The 17022-nt window shown below is 42.1% G+C and overlaps 1 protein-coding gene across 2 annotated transcripts in view; it reads right to left on the reverse strand.

Annotated features, from left to right (window-relative positions):
• Window positions 1-17022, reverse strand: part of NSD3 (nuclear receptor binding SET domain protein 3) — a 1769888-nt gene that overhangs the window by 475920 nt on the left and 1276946 nt on the right. The window lies entirely within an intron of this gene.

Here is a 17022-nt window from a genome sequence, read left to right on the forward strand (position 1 = left end):
CCACAAATTCACACTGGATAATTTAGACACACCAAGTAAAGAGACATGCTTGCCAATTGGATGGAACAGTTGACTGTCAGTTTAAATCGGGCAAAAGTTAATGGGCAAACACTGTTAACTTTGCCTATTTGGCTTCGCCTGCAACCTCTACACCATAATAGTAATCGCACCCAATTGGCAGACAAGCACATACTGAAAAAACTAGACCTGAAACTATGATTCAAGCCTTGGAAGAAAACTAATAAACATTGGAAGGCACAGTAATTGGCAAATGTGAACTTTTTTTAATGCTTTGGTTTGACTGGATGCAGTACAGAGGATGTCGTTTTCAATGACTGGGAGAACTTTCACTGAAGCATAACTGAAAATATTATGTAAACCCACAAATCATAACATATGTTACCATTTTGAATTCCATGGGTTTGTAACTTTAGTCTGCTTGTTTAAACTCAATAAAACATTTTCTGTATGGCAAAGTCGAAATCCTGACGTTCGAACAGGCAGTCTACACCGACATACAAAAACTCCAACAAAAGGACACTTTCAACAACCTATCCAACAAAGATAGAAGTACCATCCAGCGCCTACAAAGTGACCCCACTCTGGTTATCAAACCGGCTGATAAAGGCGGAGGAATAGTCCTTATGAACAAAACAGACTACGACCTCGAGTGTAAGAGGCTCCTCAGCGACACGAGGAACTACAAACGCCTTACAAAAGACCCAACTGAACGACTACAAGTCACCATCAACCAACTGGTCACCAATGCCAAAGACAATGAACACATCTCTAAACAAGAGGCGGACTACCTTTGCCCCAAAGAAATAAAGACCCCATATTTCTACACGGTCCCCAAAATACATAAGGGCATCACCCCACCACCAGGTAGACCCATCATATCAGGGATCAAGTCACTCTTAGAGCCCTTATCTCGGTTCTGTGATTTCTTCTTAAATCCCCTAGTCCAAAAGACTCCCTCCTACATAAAAGACACCAAACATCTACTAAATGTGATTCAGGAACTTGACTTTGACCCCACCACAGAACTAATGGCAGGACTAGACATAGAAAGCCTATACACTAGCCTACCACAAGACGCAACACTACAAGTGTTACATGATGTCTTAATGACAAGCCCTTGGGAATACAACACCCCCCGAAGCTTCGTCTTAGACTGCGCTGCCCTGGCTCTCAAAGAGAACTATTTCGAATATGAAGGCACGTACTACTTGCAGACGAATGGAACGTCTATGGGCAGTGTTTTTGCCCCTAGTGTGGCAGGATTGTATGTGGCCCATTTTGAAGACACACACGTACAACAACTCACCAACCCTTTCTCCGCCAACATACGAATGTGGCGACGGTATATCGACGATATACTCTTAATATGGAAAGGAAACCAAAAATCGTTGGATAAATTCATGCTCTGGGTCAACCAACTAGACCCCTACTTACGCTTCACGTGCACCAGCAGTGCCACTGAACTACCCTTCCTGGACCTGAACATCAAACCTGAGAATGGGAAACTTACCACCACCACCTTCTACAAACCTACAGCAAGAAACTCACTGCTCAGATTTGACAGTTTTCACCCTCGACACCTAAGGGAAAATTTGCCCTACGGGCAGTTTCTACGTATCAGGCGTAATTGTAGCAATATCAAGGACTACAAACAACAGTCCAACGACCTGGTACACAAACTCAGGGACCGTGGCTACCCTACCAGGATAATAAACCAAACCCGCAAAAGAGCTAGGAATCAAAACCGGGAGGCACTCCTAGAAAAACTTCGACAAACCTGAGGAAGAACCAGTCCTTACCTGTGTGACAACGTACAACACAGTTTCGAACCAAATATCAAACATCATACAACAAAACTGGAGAATCATCAACTCCGGCACCAGACAATGGGAAAAACCGCGTTTTGCCTACAAAAGGGCCACCAACCTAAGAGACCAACTGGTAAACACCAGGCCACAAACGACAAACCAGAACAAAGACAACACAATTGTCAACGCATGGGGCCTGCCCAAAATCACCGGACACCAACCCTGCAACAACTGCAGCGTATGCCACCTTACATCCCCGTCCAAAACACTCAATTTGGAACCTGGTAAAACCTGGACGCAGCGAAACTTTACTAACTGCAACTCCACCAACTTGGTGTACTTGATAACCTGCAGATGCGGCCTGAGATACATCGGCATGACTACCCGCAAGGTACGCACTAGAATGACTGAACACAGAAGCACAATAAGATGTGGGAAAAATATCAGTAAACTCACAGATCACTTCCTGACCCACAACCACACACCAAATGACTTCTCCTGGACTGTCATTGAGAAATTTGACAATGTCAAAGATGAGAGATTCCTCCTACAAAAAGAACAGCGTTGGATATACCGCTTAGCCACTCACATCCATGGCCTGAACGACGCTATTCCATGGAATAGCTTAACTGTATAACCACAGCATGACCATTAATACAGCTCTGTCTGTGAGCACAGTGAACTTCCCCTGGTCTGCCTGACTAAACCGACCTAGCAGCACCTTGCACAAGTGTGAACCTTTGCCTCTATATCACCTTATAAGGTATATGACCTGTGACAGTGCACCCCTGCATGAGCGTCCTTCTCCCTGACCCTCCTTCTCCTACAGTGATTCCCTTCCACTCAGTGTATATTAAGCACAGATGGGTATTTCCCATATCACATTACAGTGGCCCAATACCTTGCACAGTCCAAGTACTGTTTATTATGCCCCATAAGCGAGCGCATATCTGTCCACATTGTTTACATTGACCCACACGCAAGCGCACCTCCAGCGCTCGCGCATACCTGTCCACATGGGCAACATAACAGGTTGTTTACGTTGGCCCACACGCAAGCGCACCTCCAGCGCTCGCGTTGTCAATAGACGCGGCGACGCACAGCGCATGCGCATAGGAGGCTCGTCTCTGCACATGCGCATAGACGCGCACCACGGTTCTGCGCATGCGCGATCGCACACGCTGCTTCCCTGCACATGAGCAGTCCACAGCAGCATGACATGGCGATCTGCGCGCATACCTCCTTCTCTTTCTATCTCGAACAGGTGAAATAGATTACGAGACGAGTATAAAAAAACAAACAATGCGGCCCATTCACTGCATATCGGGCGCCGCGGAAGGACGACTAGGTCCCAGGAGGAACCAGACCGAACTACTCGTGAGTAACCCTCTAATCCTGCCATTGGGGTAAGCAACTTCTCTCCTTACAGGTTAGAAAGCCTTGCATATCTCAATTTTATCCCCACAGGGTCTCTTTCTCTGCCAGGCGACCCATGAGGCTTTTTACTAAGAAATAACAGAGTGAGGACCAAGTACCAATACTTTCCTGTACCTCACCTTGTGATTTCGTTTTTTTAGCCCACCACCCCTCACTAACGGTTCAGTATACCCTCACAAGCTCCATGGAGTCCCCATGAGCTCACCATAGCCGCATATAGGTCGTACACCACCTTATAAGCCGGCAAACAGTGGTTCTTTAATTTATGCAACCCTAATATGACTCTCCCCTGTACGTCTTGTCTCTGTCCTATGTGTTCTGTGTAGAAAAGCTTGAGGGAATCCCCCTCTAACAGTTATAGCGCCTTAGCGTGCGCAACACATAGAAAATACAACACTCACTTAAAATTAAGTTTATTATAATTTTGCACCTTTTCACATCTCTTTGGTCCTGAGGAAAGCCAGCTTAGAATAAAAGGCACTGGCTGAAACATGTAGACCACACTGGACGCTGGAGGTCATTGTAACTCTCCCGTAAACGTCCTCTTGCCTTTTTTAACCTGCTAACAGAGGCCCAGTTCATTAAATATTGCTAAACCCTCGGGTGCTGGGACCTCCTGGATAGCATTTTAAGTTTTCACCTTCACACCCCTTCACTGCACACTCAGCAATATACCAGCTCCGCAGTCACCTGGCGTTGAAGCACACCCGGGGCACATTCGGTGCCACTGTGGTGGGCCCGATGATGAAGCATGCCACCGACTAGGTCGGTGGGTGAGGGCTTTCTAAGGAAAACAGTGTTTTTTCCTCGTCTATACTGCTGACGTACCTGAGTCACCTAAATATTCCCCTTAAACTAGCTAGCCCACATTGATTGATATAAAGTGTAACACGAAGCATACACATTTTTGGAAGGCCCCAACTTGAGGGGAAGCAAGTATGCATCACTCTGTCTCGTGGCAGGTGATGGATACAATAAAGTTACCTACTTTTGGTAGAAAGTTTTCTGAAGGAGACGTTATCTACTACCTGCAGATTCCTCACCGTTGAATATTCCTAGGAGCAGACTGGATCTGGAAACTTTTGTAATAGCTCTCCAAAGCCACTATGACGTCAGATGTGTTGTGACTATGCCAGTGGATTCATATAGACTCAAGAAGGGCACCTTAACAGTAGTTGTACTGTTTTTTGCCACAACATTAAGATATTTAAAGAGAAATTAATTTCTATGATGGTGCACTGTATAACCAAGTTGCTTAAATATTAAAATCCTAACTTATTTTAGAAGTAAATGTTTTATCTCCATTAGCAGGAATGATGAGGAGTGGCAGCGAGATATCTGCAGGTTGATATAATATCCAACTGGAAGATTGTTACCGAAGTAACTATTTCTTCGGAGAGATACTTCTACCTGCAGATTCCTCAGGTTTGAATAGATTTCCAAACAATAAATTGTAGGAGAAGGGAGTGGAGAAAACTACGTTTAAATGAGAAAATCTTGAAGTACAGATGAGACAGTGTCCATCTCTTTGTACTTCAGAATCTAAACATTAATGTTACGGATAAGTATGTACAGAAGACCACGTAGTGGCTTTGCATGTATCAGCTGCTGGTATTCCACTCATTAATGCTGCTGTAGAAGATTTAGCTCTTGTAGAATAAGCTCAGAATATGACCTTTAGGAGGATCTTTAATTTTTTTGCAAAGGGCTAAAATATCTTCATACACAGAATGCACCTGGAAATGGTTTGTTTGGGTGTTGCTTTACCTTTTTAGGATCCTGTATAACCAATATAAAGTTGGGCAATTGATCTAAGGTCCTTAGTATGGTTGATGTAATAAGACACAGCCCTTCTAGGGTCTAATCTGGGCAACCTTTCTTCCACTTTAGAAAGATGTGAAAGATCATAAAAGGTTGGTAGAGTGGTGGATTGTCGAAGATAAAAAGAGGACATTGCCTTAGGCAGGAACGCAGCCTTTTTATCGAAGAACTAACTTGCCTGGGAAGAAGCATGTAAAGGGTGGACAAACAGAAGGGCTTGTAAATTGTAAAATTGTAAATTGATACTTGTATAGCGCACTACTCACCCGCAAGGGTCTCAAGGCGCTTGTACGAATACCGCTGTGGAAGCCATCCTGGCTTTACCTGTGAGACGTCCACTCCTGGGCACCCCCAAGGTGGAGGCCAGGCCTCCTCAGCGTTGTGGGGGCCGTTGTGGAGATTAAGCAAGCTATTGCCCAGAGTTGCAGAGTGGGACTCCATGATTGGAATAGGCACCAAGGCGAGAATTATCAGGGCCGTGGAATTTTGAGCCCAAGCCCGCCGAGGCGGGGAATTAAACCCTGGTCCCGGGCTAGACCTCTGCATCAGGGTCTGCCGCTCTAATCATTGAGCCACACTTGAAATTCGCTAACACGTTGAGTTGAAGTGACGGCTACTAAGAAAGTTACTTAGAGAAGAGTTAGCAGCCTCAGTTGACAATTGAGAAATGGTTAAAAAGTAGTACCCATAAGAAAAGTTATAACTAGATTAAAATCCCATTGTGGCTGAATGAAAGGTATTGGTGCATACATGTAGGTCAGGAATTTTGATACCACAGGAAAACAGGAAAGACTGGACTGGTCGACAACAGAACGTTGCAAGGCTGAAATATAACCCTTCACCATAGCTTCCGCACAGCCTAGATGAGCAAAGGACAGCACAAATTGTAGTACATTGGACAGGGATGTTTTCAGAGAACCTATTCCTAAACCAAAGCACCAGGAAACAAATATGTAACAGCTTCATGAGTAAATATATATACACACACATATATATATATATATATATATATATATATATATATATATATATATATATATATATATATATATATATATATATATATATATATATATATATATATATATATATGTTGTAGACAGGTGATGTGCAGGAAAGATCGCATCCAACACTTTTGGCGGATGCTGAAAGCTGCTCACATTTCTCAACACAATCTGTACACAGGAAGGAGTAGACTCAAAAAGCTGGGGAGCAGAAACTGTCCTCTTGATTAACTCCTTGGACGCTCATGACGAGCTCAGCTCGTCATGGTGTACACCTCCATACACTCATGACGAGCTGAGCTCGTCATGAACAATGGGAAATGAGTAGATCCAGCACAGGAGAAAAATAACACTAGCATCGATGTGGTTAAGATAACAGTTTCTCTCTGAGACATAGACAAACAGTGAGGTTGTTATGTTTCATATCAGTACTCTAATATAGGTCGAGGGATCATAGTACCCTTTCCGTACATTATCTCAGCTACATTTCACATAAACAAGCCTTATATGGACATAACTTCAAATAAAGACAGGAAGCCTTATAAGAATTACCACCTTTTATGGACTAAACCCTTCACCTAGTTCCATGCAGAGGGAGTTTTCCCAATCAATAATGCTAAGATGACATCTTTAGCACATATGAATAATTTATGAGGACACTACCCAGGGGGTAAATTTCACCTCTCCTACCTATGCACAAGGTTTAATCCCATACGTTATCCTCATACTAAACAATGGCTAACACACGCACAAGGACTGTATAAATACAGCACCTTGCTATCAGTAGTTGGAGGGAACCGAGACTTCAAGGCCGACACACTGACCAGAGACGCTGAGGCTCCTGCATGCAGTCGTTCCAGCTGACAGTGGTCTAAACATCCCTTGCGGGGTGTCCAACTCGAGACCAGGACGAGGTCCCACACACTCATTCAGCTAATGGGGTTCGACTAAATCCTAGCGGGATTCTTCGCTCCTAGGCTTATTAGATCTTTCGCACCTACTCACATGCTAGGTAACCCTAGCACTTTAGATCAAAGGAGGTACTCTTAAGCTCCAAAGAAAAGCTTCTCTGCATAGCTGACGGAAGGCCACACTGGAAAGCAGCTGCATCGAACACAGCAACCAGGACACTGGCTCCTTCTTTCATGATCACTTTGGCTGCCTCTATTCATCTCTGGCAGAATTTTAGGGTAATGACATCCCACATATGTCTATCATAGAAGCCTAAAATAGCCAATGCATTTGCCTCCGAAGTTGTTACTATACAACCTACTCTTGCCTAATGCATCAAGACACATGCATACTGATCAGAGAGTGTTTGAATGACGTGATGCAATATCTGAACCGAGCCCCTACAGCAATGACAATCTGTGTAAAGATGACCTTTTATTAGGTACGATTTTGCAGGGTCTGGAGCACAATATTTCTTTTCTAGATAGGGAACTAGGGCAGAAACTACAGCTGGTGTTTTCATCTGCATTAGTCCCTCTTGCCAGATGCAACTCTAGAACAGGGATGGAAGTGAGGAACTTTCTGGGTTGTACCTTAATCCCTTTTCTTGTAATCAAAGAGGAAACACTACTATTCTATCGTTATCACAGGTGCCCAAATATATTTACCGCCCTTTCCAGCAGAGTGTGAATCCTAGAAATATCAAAAGGTGTAGAATCCAAATGAGATGGTGTGTCCTGCTCATCATCTTGCAAGAGAGAATCTTCACGGTCATCCTGATTTTGAATGTCACTGTTTTCCGTTTCTGGTCCATCTTAGATGTCCTAGACTTCTTGCAACATTCAATTCAAAATCTGCATTTGTCACCTAAGCCCTCAAATACTTGCATACACTGCTTCAATAAGTAGCTTGGGTGAAATTATTACTGACACATGGGGCACACACCCTCTCAGTTAAACTAGATAAGGCAACAGAGCATGCACAATATAACATTTACAAATTCATTATGCCTACTACTGACTGGATCAGAATTTGGTATTTTAATATAAAATTTGGTTGGTGAAACACAGTTTTTGAAATACTGTACTAAACATGTGGTGTCAGTATTAGACTTTTTAAGGTTATGACAAAAGCTACAAATATTGTTAAGACATTTTTTCCTAGTCCTGGTACATGTTCTAAGCCCTATGAAATCTGACGGCCTCAGACTTTTGAGAATGTATTCCCTTACGAATTTCTACATATAAAACTAGAACAAATAAGGACGACACCCACTACAGACACGGCAACACATGCATTTACCCCTGCCCGTATGCCCGTCCCATTTGTTTACATGTAAGCTTTATATTTTTTTATTTTCCTTTTTTCTTTTTTGTTTGGTTTCAGTCCCTATTTTCACAAGTTCTTAATTGCTGCTCATTGTTATGAGCAAAAGATATTGGGTATGGATTGTTTGCAGGTCTTCTTTCTTGAGTTTTACTGGATGACTGTAAGACGACATTGAGCACAGTTGTAGATATCCCCCCTGGGATGAGCGAGACACTCATGGGCATAGCATAAGAGGCACACCCTGGGAATGAGGGACGATGACTAATGCTGCACATGTTCTTCTATGCAGTAGTACCCTAACTGCTCGGCTCCCCCTCACTATAACGCTCCTTGTGACTGGGACATTACCTATTGCCCGGGACGCACTACACCGGTCCTGCTGGATGCACTCTCGTCAGTCTCCTGACGCGACCAATTCCTTTTCACCTGTCAATTTATTGCCATAGGTACCCTACCATACGGGTTTTGTTATTGCCGGATAAGACTGGGTAAAGCTGTAGTTCTAGCAAACTGTTGTCATGGAGAGGTGACTTTGTACAGCTGTATTTAACATCCTTGTCATTCAATGCTTTAACCTGATTTATCTTCTTCATTTGTGTGATCATGTATAGATAACGGATGTGAAATGCCATACTTTATTAATGCTCCCGCTGTACTATCTTGCTTTCCTGTACTCTCACGAAAGAAATGCAATAAAACATTCAAACAAAAAAAATATAACTAGAACAGATAAGCTTTGAGTTAGATTTTGCAAGCTATAAGAAGCAGCATGATATATACTTTCTGCTTATAGCAACAATCAGGAGAAGCTGTACCGGAGCGGACCATACGTTTTGCAAATTTCGCGAAGATTCGTCGACCGGCGCCAAAGTTATTGGAAATCGAATATTGTGCATTTCCTATGGAAAATAGGTCCTAACTATAACTACCTACTGGCGACCGCCAGTACTTTTTTTTTTAATGTTTTTATTAAGCATTTGCAAATCATGAAAACTTACAATCACATCATGAAGTCTGGTGAGATGAAATATAAGCACAGAAAATTTCGACAATGCTTTCTGATGTGTAACAACAAAGGATGTGAGGTTTTTTTTCCTTTTGTGGTATACAGAACAATGCAAACAACAACATGGGTGTATGTCAATGTAGTCGATAATAGAAACAGTTCTTGTATTGGTCATACAGAGAAACTTAAGTGTATCAGTGCTCTAATGCGAGTCTGGAATGGCAAGTAGACATCCCTGCTGAATCAGTAATAGCAATCAGTAAATGGACAGCGACTTAACATGCACATTTATTGCCAGGGAATGGGCGCTAAACAGCAGTACAGCTGACAATCCCTGCGGCGACCGCCAGTACTTAATATATATCTATACATCGATATCTATCTCTATCTCTATACATATATAGATATATATATACATATATATATATATATATATATATATATATATATATATATACACACATTTGAGTGTTATTCATTTGACATCTGGGAAAGCCTTTCTGTTAGAGAGCATTGCCTAAATAAAACCCCAAGCCTTATTCTATAAACAGTGTTTGATGTGCTTTATTTTATGAAGTGAAATCCCAGTCCAGGGGGTTTAGTGTTGTGTCTATTGCTTTGTCGTGTTTGAGCCACCGCGTGATATTCTGTATTATCTGGAAGTGCGAAGCAAGATAGGGATGTGAGGAAATTCCTTGTTATAGCACAAGAACACTTAAGGAGCCCCCATTTATGCCAGCCTGAAATCCCTGTTTAGGACAGAAAGGGTAGCATATGTGTGACTTTTGCAATCTGAATTATCAACCGAAGGGTATCCAGGTGCTGGAGCAGGTGTGCAGGTCATCTGCTAGGTGTTAAGTGAAAAGCCAAGTCTTCAGCCTCCTGCGGAATTCAAGAAGCGAGGAGGAGGCAGTGATGTGTGGGGAGAGGTTGGGCCATGTTTTGGAGAAGGCTAGGTCATTCATTGTAGGAGAAGGCTCGGCCACTCATTATGCTTTTGCGGATGGGGCACGTGTGTACGAGGGAGAGGAGTCTGGTGGGTTGGTGGTAGTGAAGGCAGCAGTTGAGGTAATCTGATACTACGTTGTGTAGTGCCTTGTATGCATGCGCAAGAAGTTTTAATTGTCAGTTTTTGTTTATCGTCAGCCAGTGAAATTCTGAGGTGTGGTGTGATGTGTGCGCGATGTGGGAGGTCCAGGATGAGTCTAGCTGCAATTTTCAGGATGGTCTGAAGTTTGTGGAGGAGATGGTTGGAGATTCCAAAATACAGTATGTTGCCAAAGTCTAGTCTACTAGTGACTAGGGCTTGAGAGAGACGGTACACTTGGTAGTCATGGGGATCCATTTGAAGATTTCTTGCATGGTTACAGGGTAGAGGTGTTGGACCAAGCTCAGAAGGCCACCAGGTGAAGTACCAGGGGATGTTCTTCTCCCTGAAAATCAGAATTTCCGTTTTGAGTTTTAGGAAGCTGGTTTTAATCCATTTTTCTACGCAGATCATGCATTTGCTGAAGTCAGTACTGGTCGTGGAGTGCTTGTTGGACATTCAGAGGGTGAGCTAGGTGTCAGTGGCGCAGGAAATGATGGAGATGCCATGAGATCTAATGACGGTGGCAAGTGGTGTCTTGTAAATGTGGAATAGGGTAGGGCTGGGAGAATATCATTGAGGGACTCCCCCGATCATGTCCTTGAGCTTTGATGTGTAGCGTGGGAGACTGACCCTCTGTGTTCTCCCTAGGAGGACGGAGCGTATCCATTCGACGGCTGGACATTGGATGCCTGTTGTGTGTAGTCTTTTGACCAGGCTGGTGTGTGACATGGTGTCGAACGTAGCGGAGAGGTTCAGCAGTCAGAAATCAGTGATATCAACCATTTATTGACAATACTCTAATACATTTTAACCTCTTCGATGCGTCGGACGCCCCCTGGCCTTCCGAAGTCACAGTGGGCGTGTGCAGAGGACGGCCGAGGACCGTCCGAACTGTGCACGTCATTTTTTTCCGCACTACTGCGGAATGTCTGTGCGGTGAAGAGGTTAATTGTGAATTTATTATAGAATCATCCCTTAGCAAAATGCACTGTTTTAAGCATTGAGATTGAGGGAGGTTACTTATTTAGCAGTTTGCTGTGAATAATGTTAGATGTATACATTAAGTGTTATATTGTTAGTTTTTTTATCAAATTTACTGTGTGTTGTGTATTACATAGGTATGTGGAATTTGTGACTAACAGTTTTTGTAGTTTCTTTTATGATACTAACAATGTCCAGAAAGAAACCCTGTTTAAATTATGAATGATTTTGTATTTAAATGATTTAAAAGTAAATGGGACAATAAGAAAAAAGTTACTTACCTGTAATTGAGTTTTTCCAATATCAGTAACTTTGATAGATTCACACGCTTGCATCATCTCGGCAATTGAGCTGTAGACATAGTGAGCACTACAATGTTAAACATATACAGAATAGCTTTAACATGGCCACAATAGCCTATTCTTATCATTAGAAAGGACCTGCACCTGAGCCAATCAGAGCAAAGTACAGCATTCACCTCTCCTACTCAGGCCATAATAGTTAAGCTTTAGTAGCAATAGTACAAAGTGAATTTATATATACAAGTGTGCCCAAGATGGGGCGGAGGAGGGTGGGTCACATGTGAATCTATGAATAATACAAATACTGGAAACCTTCAGTAACAGATTAGCAACTTTTTTCTTATTCGTTATTGGATCTTCCATAGATTCAAATGCTTGAATTGGAGTAGCAAACAGTAAATACAAAGCAGTCATTAGCCACTGGTAGGGGGTAACCAAGGCTAAACACCCTTACCTTACTGGATTAAATGACGCAGGACTGCTTGTCCTATTGGTGCATCTCTTTGTGACACTGACTCTAGGCTAGGCTTTTCCGATTAGTAACTTGCGAGATACTGGTAGCTTTCTATCTTTTGCCTGGCTGAATTTATATTTGTATACCAAAATTGAAACTTGATAAGACTATGTATTTTCAGAACTCATAAGCTGATATTTGGAGACAAATGGTAGAATTTCCAAACTATTTTCAAAGCTGATGTTTGAGTAATAAATCATGCGCCAGTGGAGAGACTTATTACTTGGTGCCAGGGGCATTGCAGCTATGGCCGTTATGTATTACCCATGTAACAGCATTCCAAACCGTCAAAGCTTTTTTTACTTTGTTGCTAGGAACCTTGCCTGATGCACTCCGATGATCACTGCTGGTAATCTCATGTGAGGTGGGCACTACTGTAATCTTGTGTGATGTAGTCACTGTTGCAGCACTAATAATTTAAGTAGCATAGAATGATTTAATTAGCTCTTATTACAGAAAAGGGTTGAGACCCCTGCTCAAGGCAGTAGTGCTAAGTACATATGTGACTATTCTTCCATGTTGCTGCCTTGCATATTTCAATTATGGGTCCACCAGCAAAGAGGGCAGTAGAAGTCAACACACAGTGTTGAATAGGCTTTAATGGTCCATTACAATGGCGGACCAGCTCTGCTTCTTTATAACAGAATACGTTTGCCGAAGAAACCTAGCGAGCTATACTCAGTTTTGACTGGTTGACCTTTCCATGGGTGATCATATGCTACAAGTAGTTGGTCAGAATTCCTCATCTGTTTAGTTCTACCAATATATAATGAGTATGAAGTGTTCTCTCTGCTGTATTAGTTGGGCCTGGGAAAAAGTCTTAAAAACCACTGGTTCATTCAGATGAAAGTCTAATGGCACCTCTGGTATTAGGTGTGGATTAGTTCTTCAGATAAACTTTTCTTCTCTAAAGAGGAGGAGTGGCTCTTTAATGGTAAAAGCTTAAATTTCACTGACACTTCTAGCTGACATGAGGGCTAAAAAGACGTACTATCACTACGCCTTATGTACTGGCTCAAAGGGTTGGTTTTTTCATCAACTGAGATAAAACAATCAGGGGGCCTTTGTTTATCTCCTAAACAATAAAACAATATTTAGCCACCTCGACGGAGTGGTGGGAAAACACGGAAAAAGCTTTTATGACAATCTTTAATAAGTCTTATCGACCGGAGAGATGGTTGGTTCCATGTTTTCTTGAAGCAAAAACTAGCAGATAAATGCACTGTGACTTAAGCAGGAGTCAGTTCTGACACTGAAAAGTCCAGAAGATATAGTAATATTTGAGGAAGCAAATTTATTGGACTCAATTTCTCTTGAGAACAGCATAAAATTAAAATCCCAAATTCATAATGTCAAGCACCTCATCGTCATATGTGCATCAAAACAGGGTGAGATTAAAACTGTAGTCCGTGGAAAGAAAGGATTGCTAATCTACTGCGTGGTGGTGTATTGATGGAGCAGATTGTTTTGACAAAATGTGGTTGTCCGTGTATCGGTAAATAAAGCCCGAATATAGCTGCATTAACAATCATGGTGCGCAGCACTCACATGGTATGCCATGCATTGACCTCAAGATTGTGCGGGAATCAAGCTGACTCCAAACACCCGTAGATGCATGTGCATAATTCCCTCTGGTGGTTATAAATACTGTGAAGCACGCGCTAATTAGCAACATAACATTGTTGTCCTGAGGAAAAACTCAGCAGCACTGGTCTTACACCGTGTACGTGCCCCTGTTTAAAGGGCGGCAAACATTGTAAGAGAGACGCGGGCCAAACCAGTTGCCCTTCATTCATTAAGTAACCTTGCCCATGCATCAAATCATGTAAGTGTACCACGAGTCCATCTAACAGCCCTTTGTAACAACCTCAGCATCCTGGCACTTATGTCATCAACGTGCTGCCAGGCGAGAGACTCTTCTGTTGAGAAGACCTTGTTCTTCCTTGTTTCTAGAATAGCCCCAAGAAATGGAATGCCTCTTTGAGGGTGTAGTGAAGATTTTTCTTTGTTTAATCTTAGCCTCAGATCCTTGAAGAGCAGCAGTTTCTTGCAGACTGTAGCTATTTTTAATGTTTTTGCCTTGACTAGCGAACCGTCTCAATAGTGGAATACTTGGCAACCTTGTTTCCTGAGGAAAGCAGCAACTGATGCCATGCACATCATAAATAATTCTTGAGGCAGATTTGGGACCGAAAGAAAAAACTTTGATTTGGTAATGGCTATCAGGAATCTTAGAAATCCGCCCTGTAGGTCCAAAAATGTCATATAATCTTTGTTTCGCAGAAATGGTAGAATCTCCTGCAATTTCACCATACAGAACTTTAGATTTTTTTTTTATATTTGTTGAGGTTTTGAAGCTCTACAATTGGTCTCAACTCTCTGGATATTTCCTATATTAGGAAACAAATTGGAATAAAAGTTCAAGTTTCTTTGTGTCTTTGGAACAAATTCTATTGCTCCTTTTTTCAACATGATGTTGATTTTCCTTCTGTAGCAGATGTAGATGACAATGGCACATCTTCTACATTGGTGTTGTTGGAGGTTTTTCTACAAATTCTAATGGTGTAATGTTGAGCCAGTTGTTAGAGAAGATCTTTTCACTTAGATGTGTACTGTGAAGTACTGTGGCCGTTGCCACCTTGTCACTGTCTCCTTTAACCTTCATTGCTCCTAGATATGTTGCTGGTTCTCTTGCGAGCAGTTTGTTTAAGGTAGGACGTAGATGGTGGAGTCCTATATTGCTGTTGATAGGGCTGGTGATATGGATATTGAGGGGTCGTATTCCGCTGGTAAAGCACAAATAAATGTTAAAGTGATATGGGTTTTACTCGGAATGGGCATTAAACCAACCATGAACTATAAATAGTTGTACCAGTTATATTGGATCTGGAACCCTCATATATGGTTTGTATCATGCTTGATCATTAGCCACCACACCCAACCCAGGTAAGGTGATACTACAGGGGCGGGCCCTACCTAAATACGAGGGAGTTCTTTATAAGAGACACGCAGAATAAAGGCAGGATCCAGATAAACAAAAAATGCCTTGAGGTAAACCTAAGAAATTACCTTTAATAGTAGGTACATCAGGTATTGTTAAAAAGGAGAGTGGATATTAGCTAGGTGTATTGACCAGTTCATCCAATAAGAGACAAAATGTTTCTGCCCACACAATTGCTAAAAGTTGGTCAAAGGCATTTGTCAAGGATTTAGGGATCCCTACTTCGAGTTAACTAAAACATACACACATATGTGGGAAAATAAATGTCCTACCTCCCTATTTATTGCCAAGAGATTTAAAGATATTCTTTACGTATGTGTTTCTCGTACACACATTGAAAAAGGTGTGCACTTTACATTGATAAAAGTGCACAATGATGATAACCGTGACACTGCACTGAAAGCAAAAAGTAACCAAACATGATCAGCTGAAAGTGGGCATTCTTGTAAAAACTAGTACTTACCAAACTGGGTTATTGTAACACCATGGTCTGGTCAGAGGGAGATACCCCCTGAAGTCACGCTCTTGGCAAGAAATGGGTACGCCAATACTTAACCTATGACCGTCAAAAGATTATTTACATTAAGTTGTCACTTGATTCATGGCACTCTTTAGTAGTAACAAATATTCACCCAATAATTATTACATAATTTGCAAGTTAGTCAGACACCTAACAGTCCGGTTCCAAATGATTGTACCATGCAGGCAGTGGTGGAAGAGGGGCACTCATACATGGACGTGGTTAAAAAATGTCATCGTCTGTCAATTCACATCATTCAAAGCGCTTTAGCTTGCCATAGAAAAGCGCAAATGTAATGCTGTTACGCTATACACCAAAAATAAAACCCTCCAAGGTACAGAGTTTCATTTACGGTCACTTGCTAAAAAAATGCAGAAGAGTAAATACCATGCCTGATTTTATATTTTAACTCTTGCATGTAATATGATTAGATCTAAGTACAAATTATTGCAGCAATCGTGGAATACGGGCTCCGCTTTCTTATGTCCTCGAGAGGCGTACCAGAATTATCGACTTCTGTGTCTCCATACCACCAGCCACCTCGAGTTACTAAGTCAATGTACTGGGGACATGGAAAGTAACGGCAATTCACGCAGCATCAAATATAGGGGGTGCATCATCAGAGGCGAGCATGGACCATGTGGACACATTTGAATGACAGGAAAATGTACTCCTGGCTGGTAATTATACTTAAAACTGATTATTCTGATCTCAGGAAGGCATCAGGCTGTTCAATAGTTCTATGAAGTCAATTGACCACATTTGGCGAGGAACTGAAATATAAACAATATTAAAAACTTCTATAAACAATTAATTATTTGGCCTAAATATGTGCTTCTTAGGCTCTAGAGGGGCTACCTGCCACAAAGACTCTTAGTTTCCATTTCTGCCTGGGTGTGGCATTTCAACTCTGATTGTATTATAGAGGCGAAATAAAGGTACAGTGGATCACATAACTCCGGCAAGCCAGGATCAAATGTTAGAGTAAACTTGTGGAAACATACCCCTGAGCAAGCACGCTGATATTTCTTTTTTTTTTTTTTACAAAGTTCAGTAACAGAAACTCGCCCATTTGCCTCACCCATTTGCTTGAGCCCTGCAATCCGGATGACCGAGCTCTCTCGCCAGAGGCAGAGGTAGGCTTAAGCTCCCAGGGAACCAAGCATTCACAAAGAGTGGTCCAAAGGGAGAGAGTGGCAAGGTAAAACAGGTTTACTCTCAATCGATGTACTGGAAG

Source organism: Lissotriton vulgaris, chromosome 11, assembly GCF_964263255.1.
Source record: "Lissotriton vulgaris chromosome 11, aLisVul1.2, whole genome shotgun sequence".
NCBI classification, from domain to species: domain Eukaryota; kingdom Metazoa; phylum Chordata; class Amphibia; order Caudata; family Salamandridae; genus Lissotriton; species Lissotriton vulgaris.